Source organism: Pteropus alecto, unplaced genomic scaffold (genome assembly GCF_000325575.1).
Source record: "Pteropus alecto unplaced genomic scaffold, ASM32557v1 scaffold79, whole genome shotgun sequence".
NCBI classification, from domain to species: Eukaryota; Metazoa; Chordata; class Mammalia; order Chiroptera; family Pteropodidae; genus Pteropus; species Pteropus alecto.
The window spans coordinates 7,230,844-7,245,022 of NW_006494612.1; the positions used below are offsets into that span (position 1 = coordinate 7,230,844).

The 14,179-nt window shown below is 38.6% G+C and overlaps 1 protein-coding gene across 1 annotated transcript in view; it reads right to left on the bottom strand.

The window, feature by feature from the left end:
* The window catches only part of LAMA4 (laminin subunit alpha 4), a 129,655-nt gene that overhangs the window by 115,154 nt on the left and 322 nt on the right, over window positions 1–14,179 (bottom strand). The window lies entirely within an intron of this gene.

The window sequence follows — 14,179 nt, forward strand, 5'->3', positions numbered from 1 at the left end:
AACCAAGAAATGCTCTGGTTGAAGGAAACAGAGCTCCGGCTTCCTGCTGCCCAGCCTCCCTCACCCCAATAAGAACCAAGCAAACACTTGACCAAAAAAATATCAGCAATCTTAACACCCTAATCTCTTTCTAAAATTCCTTCGTTGTTTTTCTCAGCACTCCCAGGTAATAACTGAGACAAAAGTGGAATTTCCTAATTTCCTAGGAAAGGGCCAAAAATATCAGACAGGGAACAGGAAGCATAAAAATAGCTCTCAGGAGAGCACCAATTGTTTAGAGATTGCTAGCTCATGTTTACAGCTGCTGCAGAGATATCAGAGCATCAGCGGCTCTGTGCCATCAGCACCATGTACTGGCCCTGAGGCAGGTGTGTGTGCTCCTGAGAAAATGCTTCAAAGGCACTTGATTTGAACAAGATTTTGAATAACATTTTGGAGATCTGTCATTACTTAGACTATCAACTCAGGATCTCCCAGCTTAAGGGTTCTCAAACATTTTAGAGCTAAGATATCTGTTTTTTCTCCCCAGTGAAATGTCATGTGAAATTCATCTATAAAGCACATTTTTTAAAAAAGAGAAGCTCTGGTTGAAGGAAGCAGAGCTCCAACTTCCTGCTGCTCAGCCTCCCTCACCCCAAATTACCTGAGGCATTTCCATGAAGCCTCAGCTTAAAAGACACTGATTTAGTAGATCTTAAGTTAAAAGGTTTCTGAAGAGATTTCCCTTCCCCGTAATGTAATACATGTCTACAAATACCAGTAGCACCTTTGACTTCTCCATTATACTTGCTCTCCAAACATATGGCAAGTCTTCTTGATGGAATCTCCACAATGACTCCAGTATCTATTCTCTCCTTTTCAGATCATGGCCACTATCCAAATTAAGACCCGACTCTCTCACCTGAACAATTGCCAAAGCGTGACAGAGGTTACTCTGACTCTGCTGCCTACTGCCCAATCCATCCAATAGCCTGTTTCCAGATTAATGTGGAGTTTCTTTTCCTCTCTGAAATCTTCAATGGCTCCTTGTTATCCATTTCCACCACTGAGACCACATGCCTTTCTAGGAGAAATTCTGTCTTTTCTTTACTCATCTAGTCTCCTCAGCTTAAATTTTCTTCAGTCTTAAAGATTCAACTCAAATGTCACCTCTCCCATGAAATCACTTGTGAACTTCCCACTAGGAGTGAAACATCCTTCTAAACCCTCTAAAAGTTTTTATAACATATCAATTTAGCTGCATTACGCTATTGGTGTACTTGTTTTATCTCTTTGACTCTGTTTTATTCATCTTTGTAGAAAACATGGCATTTGCTTTAAAAAAGATAGTAGGTACCTTTTTTATACATTTTATTTTAATTTTTAATTAATTAATTAAGTTTTGTTTTGATGGTGACATTGAGTAACAAAATCCAGTAAATTTCAACTGTACATTTTAAAAGTAAGGCGCATATATATTTACATTGTGTATTCACCTCCCATAGTTAGATTTCTTTCTGTCACCACTCTACCATATGATCCAGCAATCCCTCTACTGGATATTTACTCTAAAGACTGGAAAACTCATATCCGGAAAGATATTTGCACACCGATGTTCATAGCAGCATTATTCACAGTGGCCAGGACATGGAAGCAACCAAAGTGTCTTACAATAGATGATTGGATAAAGAAGCTGTGGTACATATACACAATGGAATATTACTCAGCCATAAGAAGTGATGAAATACTGCCATTTGTGACAACATGGATGGACCTTGACATAATCGTGCTAAGCAAAATAAGCCAGTCAGAAAAAGTTGGAAATCGCATATCACTTACATGTGGGATATAAACCTAAAAGCAACAAACAAACAGGACAAACAAACATGAGACTCATGGACATAGACCCCATAGACTAGTGGTTACCAGAGGGTAGAGGGGTGGGGGAAGGGGAGAGGTAGATGGGGTAAAAGGGGTCAAGTAGATACAGAGAATGTATTGATGCTGATCAATCAAATGTCCCTGTACACCTAAGGAATACAAAGTGACAATATAGGACTTGATGTAATATTTTCCTATTTCACTAAATGAAAAGATAAATTTTTGTGTTTGTTTTGTTTTTAGTTGAAGTTAATACAGAGGGATAACACTGATTATCTTATTTTATCAGAAGCTCTCTTTTGCAGTTACAAATTACTTTCCCTCATTAAAAAATGAGTAATTGTTTAGTAACACCTGGTAGGTGTTATAGACTCAATTATGTCACTGCCCCCCCTCTTCAAATTTATACGTTGAGGTTCTAATGTCCAGTGTGAGTGTATTTGGAGACAGGGCCCATAAGGAGGTAATAAAAGCTAAGAGAATCCATAAGGGTAAGGTCTTATGTTAGTACAACTGGTGTCTTTATAAAAGAGGAAGAGATACCAGGGCTCTCTTTACAGAAGAAAGACCATGTGAGGACTCAGAGACATGGCCGTCTACAAGCCAGGAGAGCATTACCAGAAACCAACCCTGACATCATCTTGATCTTGGACTTCTAGCCTCCAGAACTGTGAGAAAATAAATTCTGTCATTTAAGCCTCCTAGTCTGAGGTTATGGCAGCCCTAGTAAACTAATACAGTGGGCAAAATACTGCAAAACATGAGGCTAGAGGAATAGGAGGAATTGTAGATTCTTGGGCATGAAAATTTGGAGGACCACTACTGTAATACATTCCTCTGTCCTAGGTTAACAATGGACTTCACAAGTGGTACTTCACTAGTCCAGGAGGGCAGAGACTATCAGGCTCTGATCCACACAAAACTGTCAGTGCCTTGCATGATGCCTCTCAGCAATTGACTCTTAATCATTATGTGCTGAATGAATAACTCACTTATTACCGATGCATGACATAAGTTATCTGGACATATTTTATATACTGGTTAAAAATTTCTAAGAAGGCAGTTAATAGCCTGTTTCTTCTAGGCCCGATGAATTCTTTCTGTTGCTAAACTCCCTTTCTTTTTATATTGTCATTTATAGAAAAAAATTTTTTAAGTGTAAACTGTTTCAAAACCTTCATTCAGTTTTCCTATGATTGACATACTCTGTCTAATCATTTCTCCTGAGGTCCTGCTGTTACTACATTTCAAGTTCTTTCCTTATCCTTCCATCAAGTTCTTTTAAGTAGTAAGTCCCTAAAGTAAACTCAGGATTCCACTGAAATGACTAATGCTTAGCACAAATTTAAATGTTCTTTAGAGACTCCTTGACTACTATGACCACTCTGGAATTCCTGGATGACACTGGGGACCCTAGTAGCTCAGCTATTCTGAGGCACTCTGAGATTTAAAGACAGATGTTAAAGGGTCATCATCGGACAAAGATTAAGAGCTTAGAGCCACATATCTTAAACTGTGACTTCGGGTAAGTTACTCAACTTCTATATGACTCAGTTTCCTCATCTGTAAAATGGTGCTAACAGCAGTGCCTTCCTCATTGTTATGAGGAGCAAATGAGTTAATAGTACACACACAGTGCTTAGAACAATGCCTAGGACACAGCATCAGGGATACAGTGCTTATCAAGGGCTTGGGAATTAAAACTAAAAGGATCTTTGAAATCATCCAGTTAGCTATCCTGAAAGAGTTCCAGAATAGATGTTCTTTAAGGCTGTTATAAAATAGCCAGAGGCCCTCTCAGGGCTGGAGCTCAATCAAGGAGACCTGGAGTCTGCCAGGAGAATGGCAATGCCTCCTCTGACGCAGGAGGAGGCATAGACCTTGACTTCAGAGCACTTTTCTGCGGATCTCAATCCTTCTAGAAAAGTACCAGCTAGAGGACTAGCCTGGGGTATTTTCATTGTGGAGAACTAGCTCTTTCATATCTCTTAACATTATCTTTCCAGTCTAGGACACAGACCACATTCCTCACTCCCTAAAGACACATTATCGTGAATTAGAAAGCCTTCCTTGTTAGCAAGAGAAACATTACACAATCCCACTATTTCCTGAGGAGTCTGAGAGACACACCTATTTTCAAGCAGATTCTACAAATAAATTCTTCCTCTGCCTCCCCTCAAGGACACAGAGTCTCCACAAGTCCTATTTCTAAGCTACGGATGCTGAGAAGTAGGTGGAAGTAGAAAACCTTCCCTATTATTTCATGTTTTCCTTAAAAACCCCTTCCTGAGCACTTACTATGACAGGCCAGGAAGTGACACTACCTTCTCAGCTTCTTCAGATGCCTCAAAGCAGCAGTTTGCTTTGAAGCTCCTTCTCTCTCCTTCTCTTCCCTTCACTTCCTTTATTTTAAAGTATAAAATTTCAGGCCAAGGGCTAATACCTGGGTGGGCCTGTGAGCCCCCTCACTAGCCTCACACAGCCATGATTTGGTTTTATATTTTAGGCCTCCCTGTAATTACAGTATATCAAAAAAATCTTCCCTTTTCTGGATTCTCATGTTCTCCTAAGTCCATTAAAATTCAAGCCCAGCTGCATTTTAGAGGCTTCTCATACTGTGAACAGCCTGGGGATTTGGTGAAAAGGCAGATTCCGATTCAGGAGTGGGACCTGAGAGTCTGCATCTCTAACACGAGCCCAGTGCTGCTGGCGCTGCTATCCTCGGGTTACACTTTGAGATACCACAAGTTAGACCCCTCTTCCCGGTAGCCAGCAACAGTCAGGGCATTCACACCCCAGGGCAGACTCCTTCACACGGTGACAATTCTGATCTCCTGAAAGGTCCTTGAATATATTTGCTTCCAAACGTTGAGTTCTGCCCAATGTAGAGACGAGCATCAAGTTAGGCTTCCTCTTCACCTTATCGTGAAGACTCAGTTGACAGCTGTAATGTGTATACCATAGTGCAGTGATTTAGTTGATGTTTATAATAAATCAATAATCTGTCATCAGCTTTCCCTCCCTTTCCTCACTGAGTCAAAACACATTCTCCTCTCTGGACTCCCTGACACGTCCCACTTAACTGTTATGAGACATACTGACGTTGAGTCTTTTTTCAGTAGTTCTCCATGTCCCTCGCCTCTTCTGTTGTCATCCTTCCTGTTTCTCTCTGTGGACCTTCATGGTTAGACTCATCCTTGAGGGTCTGAAAAAGGCAGATGGCAGCACCCAGGACCTCTGGTGTGGGAGACCATTGACATCCATTGGATATGCTTAGGTGCCTACAGCTAATGCTGTCTGGGAAGCCTCCTTGGTGTGTCACCTTGAAAAGGCTTACGTCTATGGCTGGATCAGTGCTCTGGTCTGTAAACAATCCTCAACTCTGCAGCTGGAGTTGTAAGAAAGCAGGAAAAAGGACTCCATTAAAGTGTTCCTACCCCAGCCCCTCCACCAGATCAGGACTCTATGTTTTCCTCAGGCTCTGGACTCCTAAATCTTGAGGTTCTAACTAGGACAGCAGCTGTGACTTGAGTGATTCTGTTCTTAAGCCAGTTTTCCTTTAGTTAGTAAAAATTTTGTTCTATTAGACAATTATAGAACTTTGTTGCTAGAAGTAACCTTGTTTTTGTTTTGTTATGCTTTATTCTTTTTAATCTGTAGAAATTGAGGCCCCAGGAGGTAAAGAGAATTATTAAATTTCCTTTAACTGATAGTGCTGATCTGGTTGTTAGTGGCATGATCAAGAACCAGAATAGTTAGTTCCAGACTTGCAGTCTAGTGCTTGTCCCACTTCGCTTAATTCTGTGAAACTGTCCTACTGATAAATCAATTTAAGGATAAATAGAAACAATAAAGAGTAAAGTGGATAATAGCATATTAGAAGTATTTTTTTCTTAATATATACACATACGTGTATATATTCAGTATTCAAATATCTATATCTATCTATATCTATCTATCTATCTATATCTATATCTATATGTATATCCATATGTATATGTATATGTATATGTATATGTATATCTATATCTATATTTACTTAATGATCTCTAGTTCTAAAGCTAAGGATGATTAAGTTCATTGAAACAATTTGAAAGGACATAAGGCTGGAGGTCGGAACACATTGTTCCTGGCATTGCTGCTAATGAGCTTTGTGCCCTTGAGTGAAAAACCCCGAACCCCTCCTGAGACTCAGTTTCCTCACCTACAAGATGACAGGGTTGAATCTCCAAACTCCCTTTGTAGATCTAACATTCTATGATCCCTTTGATTTTATGGTTCACACTGTAAGGTATAGTTGAGTTATACATCCAATAATAACCACCCACTGGCTCTGCGTTCAAACAGGTCCCCTTTTATACTGAATTCTGTGCGGCAGTAGAGGCTTCAGGGCTTGTCTCTTATGAATGGAACTTCAGGGTGTCTATTGGCATTGATCATGACAGACAACGATTCCAAGGGAACAAAACAGAATGAGGCAATTATTCATGTACCACAAACACTGGCCCATCTCTAGGCATTCAGACTCTGTTCAGTCTCCAAAATCACAGGCATTTAGCACATCACCTGTGACCTGGAGATTGACAGAATCACAGATGACAGAACCACTCTACTGCCCCCAGGACTCATGTCATATCAGTAGGAAGGGACATAACATTTTGGGCACTCCTCCCTTGTCAAATTGTATCAATGTTGGTCGAAGGGAAACACACACATTATGTTATAAAGATTGAAAGTCACCATGGAATAACTCTGCTGTGAAAGAAGAAGTCAGCCACAATTTTAAACCCAAGACCCCGAATATGTGCTCTGGCTCTTGCTGTGATTTTCAATGCTTCTACAGCCCTAGCATCTCACAGTATAAGGCTCATTAGACATTTCTCTTGCCTTCTGCTGGAGTCTGTATTATGCATTCCTTTGGTTACAGAGCTGCTTAGTTCAGCATGCCATGCTGCAATTCACTTTGTAAACAGACAACAGTATTGCATGTAATAGTCACGTTTAAGGTGAGTTTTAGTGAAAACACGTTTGATCTCTGGACTCTCTGATTTCCTTTAAAGTAATCATGCCACTCCAGCTAATGGAGGGCATAATTTCAAAATAAATATTCATACACAAAATCTGTACTATGCTCAAGGGCCCTTTCAGCTGTAGTATACAACATGGATTAGTGGTCTAGTCTGCAAGAGACTTGTGCTGATGAAGCTGTTAATGTTATGGAGTTTCTCCAACTCATCAGTTCTCATGAATGAAGATACTTTGCTCCATTTAGGTAAACACTAGATCTTCAGCTTCCACCAAAATATAACACATAAACTAAGAAAGTCCTGGAAGTGAAGAGAGGATAGTATTGCTTATTACTCAAAGTACATGTGACTATCCCTCTCTGCTTTTCTTTTTAAACAGAATTTGTTTCTTTATATATTTTTTCTTTACACAGAGGATTTGGGCTTATACATGAACATTTTCCCACTACCATTCAGCCTTGGAATGCTGTTTTCCCCAAGTTTCTCATGATAGAAAGACTCAGATTCAGAGCCGAACTGCTGGCAGCTGAATTTCATTAAGACTTTGATGGGAAACTTAAGTTGGAATTACAAACATCTGTGGTTTAAACTTCCCTTTAGTAAACCAATTCCCAGAACTTAACTTTACCACACTAGAAGCAAAAATGAGAAACAATTGAAAAAAGAATGCTGCACTTTGGCAAACATTAGAGTAGATATTTAAATATTCTTCTATGAGGTCAATGTATAGAGATGAGCTATACATTGAATCAGTAAAAATTTATAGAATCAGTAAAAATTTAGATAAAAAATGCAGATTTACTTGTTTTAAAAAATAAATAAGTAATTGTTTGGAAATGCTAAGTTTTGGAACTCAAGGCATGTATTGGCAATCTGATTTTAATGGTTTCTAATTGATAAAATATCTCAAAATTATGTCTCACCATCATTATATGTATATGGTTACTTTGAGCAAGAAAAAATCCTCAAGGAGAAGAGAGTCGGGGGCATTACATAAGTTAAGAAACTGTGACAAGTCAGATTTGAGAATTTAATTGTGAAAGAAAAAAAGTTTATAGTCTTTGCTATGTCAAAGATACTATTTTTTTAAGTGTTGTTTTTTATTTAGCTTTCTTAGAAAAACTTATTTCTCTTAACTGCTCAGATCATCCTACTGCTGGGGAAAGGCTATATTTAAAGAACCATTAGAGATACAATGATTATAAGAACTAAACTACGGTCTCCTTATCTAATGTTGGCTAATCAGCAAGTTTGTAAGCAAAAGTTGAAAATAATCAAATTTATAGAATCAGTAAAAATTTAGATAAAAAATAGACTGATATTTTAATTGCAGATAGATAAAAATAGATAGTAGAAGAAAAAGGGAGAGAAGGGAAGAACAGAAGAGAGAGAACTGAGGGCAGACTTTGGGTTAGGCAGCTTATATTACTTCCCTTAAATTTCACAACAATCTTGCAAGACAAATACGTTTTTGTTCATTTTACAATCAAACAAATGGAGCCTCTGAAAGATGAACAAATTTGCCGACAGTCAAACAGCTAGAAAGCAGTAGAGCTGGATTCATAGCACATCTGTCTGGCTAGACGCCCACATTGTGCCTTTGAAGAAAGGTAAATTTCAAATGTTGTAAAGCAGAGACTGCAGAAATCATCCCTCAGGCTAATTTGGACCATCAAATGTACTTCTCACAGGGCATTTTAAAAAAATTGAGTCAGCAATTTCACTTAGGAATCCAGATTCTGACTTTTCTTGGAAAACAAAACAAAACAGAAAACCTACTTTGTCTGTACTGTATGATCAACAATTCTACTTCTGGGTGTATCTCCAAAAGGACTGAAAGCAAGGACTCAAACAGATATGTGTACGCCAGTGTTCAGAGCAGCACTGTTCTCAGTAGCCAAAAGGTAGGAACAACCCAAATGTCTGTTCACAGATAGATAGATAAACAAAATGTGATATATACAGATAATTATATATTATTCAGCCTTGAAAAGAAATGAAATTTGGACACATGCTAAAACATGGATGAAACTTGAGGACATCATGCTAAGTGAAATAAGGAACAAAAAGGACAAATATTGGCACAAAAGGACATATTGTAGATTCCACTTATATGAGATGCCTAGAGCAGTCAAATTTATAGAGACAGAAAGAGGAATGGTGGTTGCCAGGACCTGGAGAAAGGGGATAAGAGGAAGTTATTATTTAATGAGTTTTGAGTTTCAGTTTGGGAAGATGAAAAAGTTTTAGAGACAGATGGTGGTGATAGCTGTATAACAATGTGAATATACCTAATCGCACTTAAGAATGGTTAAAATGGTAAATTTTATGTTATGTATATTTTACCACAATTAAAAAAAAAACGTCTTTTGGTTAAGAGAACTCTGGAACTATAGAAAATAGTATTCACTATTTTCCAGCAATTTTATAATAAATTCTGTAAGATAGTCCATGTATTGGTATAGGTGGTTTTGTTTCAAATTCTTATATATTAATCTAAATTAGAAGCTTCTAAGGTAGACCATAGTATCATGTACAGAAAACATATTAGAACATGATTATAAAAGAAGACTAGGTTACAAGAAAACTCTATAGTTTAAAAAGAAAGAAAAAGAAAGAAAGAAAAACATCTATCAGGGAGACCCAGTGATGTGCTGGGAAAAGAGAATGAAATTTGGAAACCTTAGGCAAGGTGCTTACCATCTCCTTCAATTTCCTCATCTGTAAAATGGGTATACTTTTCACTATAATACATGTAGGTTCAGGGGACATAGTGGAAGTCAATAAGTGTTAAGTGTTTTTCCCATTTGCATCGTAGTTTAAAAGTAATTTAATGAACTGGGCAGGAAGGAAAGTTATCCCAATCTTTGGTAATCCTAAAATTTTATGTGACTTAGGCTTCTCATCTAGCAAGTGTGGCATGGCATTTCATTTATCTTCGTTTTTAAGAAATTACCAAAACTTTGACTAAAATTATTCTGTCAATTGGTTTTATTTACCTAATTACCTTTTTCTAGATACTCCTTAGTAGCTAGGGTGCTGGGGCAAATCCTCTATGCCTCAGTTTCCAGGTTTACAAAATGAGAAAATAACTATATCAGTCTCATTGAGTTGTCATGAGGGCTAAAGGAAATAACTCATGGAAAATGCTTAGACTAGTGTCTGGCACATGGTAAATAATGAGTGTTAGTTATAAAGCATGCTATTATTATTACTACTAACACTCCTAAATTCTGGTCCTTCTGAAATAATGTTTCCAGGAAACTTTTTGGTGTTTGATGAGTAGGTAATCGTGTCCTCCTAGTCTAGCTGAAGAGCAATATTTTTTCCACATTATCCCATTGCACTTAGCTTATAGCTATTCTTACAGAACATTGATTCATTCTGCTTTATATAGTGGCTATGCATATATTTTTCTTTCTTAGGTTGTTTACTCCTTGAAGATAGGGATGTCACTCTGCCTTCTTTTTGTCCCCCCGGCACCTACTTTATTGCTCTGTATGTGGCAAGGCTCCAAACCTGCTCATTGGATTAATATTAAGTGAATGAAATAATGACTGCATGAGTGGATTCAAATTACATAATTGCTCTGTTGAACAGCAGTATAGAAAAATGGCCCAGGCCAGTGACTGGAAATCTTACTATGATTCTACATGACCTTTTTTCAAAGTAAGGGGCTAAGATAAGGAAAAAGAAAGCAGATAGTGAGAGTGATTTAAACTGTCATTCAACACACATTCTGTAATCCTTCAGTGGCTGGATGGCTGGCTATGTGCTGGAGCATGGGCTCACATATCAATAGTAAAAGGAATCTAGAGGAAAAGTCCCTCAGAACTAGTGTAGTTCATAGTTCATAGTGCTTTTTCTTTTTCTTAAGCAAGTAGGTCTTTTCAGTGTGGGTACATTGGCTCATGCGGCTTCTGGGGCACTGATTTTCTTGAAGGAGCCAACAACAACAGCCACACCCAGTCAAGTTACCAGGAGATAAATTCCAGTTTTCTCCTCTCAGGGAAGTTTGCTCAATATTGTCAAGTATGTCCTTTATTTTCTCAATTATCTCCCAAAAGCAATAACAACACTGTGGCCCCCGACTGACCGTTCCCCCACCCCCTGCAACCCCTGCCCTTCCAGCAGAGACCCCCCTACTCTCCTTCCGAGTCTTTGTGTGGCTTCTTTCCAACCATGCAGTGCCTACTTCTAGCCTGGTATTCATGACCTTGTTTAACTCTTGCTTCTTTCTCAAAGACCAGAATGTCACTCCTCCCAAGGATACTCTGATACCCTCTCCTTGGGGACAGTTCCCATCTCCATCCCTGCACCCATCCAGTTCTTTTGTACATCCATCTAGTCAAGAAAGACTTTGGCCTAGTTTTACTTGCTATTGTGATTATGACAAAACAAAGGCTTTCTTTCCTTAAATATGAAATATCAGAATACCGAGTATACTTTTTAAAACTGCCTAGTCTCTGCTTTGCCCACCCCCACCGACTGAGAATCACTGTTCTAACCATAAATTCAGCAATAATGAACTCATTAAACTGCTTGTAAAAAAGCAGAAGGTGGGAACCTCCTTCCAATGAGCACAGAGTAACCCATGGGTGCTCCTCTTTTCAAAGTTTTTTTTTGTCCTGGCGGGACCTGGGGCTTGTTTTACAATGAAAGAAAGGGACTTCCTTCTCCATCAGCTGGCACTCTCCAACCTTTTATTCAGTACATATTTCATATATTTGTTCCCCTATCTCACACCGTGCAGCATAGCATGCTGAACTCTGTGTCACAAACAACGGACCCAGGGGTGCAGAGGACACAAGCCCTGCTTGAGAGCCTTAAGAAGGCCTTCAGCCACATGCCTCCCACTGCTGCATGCGTGCCCTAGTACTTTTCCTTTTTCTCTTTGAAAGAGAATTGGGGGGTAACCATTCATTTAAATACAATTCAAATAAAGTAAATGTATTTTTAGAATATCCTCCCATCCACATATCCCAGTCTCCCATGAATAACGTATTATATGTGTCTGTGTTTTCTTTCTCTCTATGTAGATATAAATACAATCTCCTGAAGCAATTCAGTAGAGTGGTTGTACTATGTTGTTAAATCTCCGGAAAGTATTTGGTTTAAGGTCTCCTTACGGGCTATAAAGAGCATGGGAAACCTGATGGTGGGGTGTTGGGATCGCCGTGGGACCGCAGGCTAACTGGAGGCATTATATGAAACTATGCAGTGGGAACATAATTACTCCAATTCCACCCTTTCTACACCATATACTTTGACTCTCCTGGAATGACTAATAGCTTCTTTCTGTTTTCCTAAACCAAAGGCCTCAACTGGCATTCTGAACCTATGAGACTCTGTCAGTATTACAAATTAAACTCACATAGAACATTCTTTCTAGCTGGTAGGATATAGACAGAGATATAGTAATATTAAGTAAAATAGCACCAGAAATATAAAGTTCTGAGAAATATTCCCAAATAAGGGTTTCTTTTAATTCAATCGTCCATGTATTTTATAATAACAACAGCACTTAGGATGTATAAGGCAATTAACTATACGATGTCTGGCACTGTGTTAAACATTCTATATATTTTATCTAATTTCATCACAATAAACTATGAAATATGAAGTCATCATCAATAACTTCTTTAAGCTTCAGTTTATTTATCTGCCAGTTGTGTTTTGCCCAAGGTAAGGGACAGGTAAGTTGAAATTTGAACTTGGGATCATCAGGCTGCAAAGCCCACAAGTAAACACTTTGCTATGCTGCCTTCCTATTATTTCACTGAACATATGGGTATATAAGGGTCTTAACAATAAATTTAAGGTTCTCTAAAAATCAAATAATTATTTTTTTGCATTTTGTGGGATGCGAGTTACAAAAAGTTCTGTGTGCCTGTCTCTTTAGAATTAGCAGACAAAAATATAAGATGCCCAGATAAAATTGATTTCAGATAAGCAGTGAATAATTTTTCAGTTTAAATATGTCCCATGTAATAATTGAGATATAACTAAAATTTTATTTGTTGTTTCTCTGCAATTCAAATTTAATTGAGCATCTCATATTTTTTCCAGCAACTTTACCCCAAGTCAAGTATTTTATTCAAGGACTTTCCATGCTAAAAGCAACAGGTGGAGATAATAGTTCCCAGGGTGAATTCCAAGCCTGCAGAGAAGCGATGCCTTCCCACTATGTGGTCTCTCCTGGGCCCCTTGTCTGAGTGCGAAGGTGACTAGAAGTCTTTCTCATAGAGTTACATTTTGTACCACAGTAGGAAGTTGGTATGCTCTGGTCCTACTCACCCTGCCCACTTTGGGGAACATGAGTAGAGCTCACTCCTGGAGAAGGATCATCTTCATGCATCTTATTTTATCAGTAATAATTAATAACTACAGTTACACTAACAATTAGTAGAATAGCAATAATCCAGACTTCCATGCTGTTAGAAATGGTGTCAATCCACTTAACTGCTTTGATTCTATCGTTGCAGTAACCATAACTATAGGGTGTGTGTGTGTGTGTGTGTGTGTGTGTGTGTGTGTGTTGACAGGTCAATTGCTCCTTCCTTTCCCATGAACTTAGGTGACTTAATTTTCCTCCTACTTTGCACCTCCCACACCCTGGACATGCTGTTATCTGTCTTGCCTCAGGGGTTCTTAAACTACTTATTCTGGATTCATCCTCTTTTACCTAATTTCTATACTCTGCTTATGCTTTCGACATAAAGGCTATTGTAAGGTATTCAAATAGCAACTCGTTGAATAAACGTATCATCAATAGTATATCCTCATCATTTTCACTTTGGGGTTTTCATTGTAATTCCTGTTTCTGGAATATAATGGTTCATGTCCATTTAAGGTAACTGTTCTGCAGTTTTCTAACAGCTTCTTAAGTGCCCCATCACCCTTACCCACCCTCTCACTCTCCCCTGTTGCAGAGGACCTTCTGTTTAATTTGTGACAAAAAAGATTGGTCCTGCAGTATCCTTCCCACTGTCCTACCATCACAGAGGCGCAAGGAGCCAGCGACAGGACACATGCATTACGTGCTGTGGCTTGACAAAAATGACTCTACTGGGACATACAAGTGGCACATTCATAGAAGCACCACTGAAACCCCAGGTGACAGTCTAGGACACTGACTCAAGAGTACGCAGGACACATACACTTTTGTCAGTTTGAACAGTGACATGTTCCAAAGCCTCACCTCTCACCTCACACAACATCCAAATCCAATTTACAAAGTAAAACTCTTTATTTCAAGTTTCTGAACTGACCTGATCCAGGTGAAACTCAAG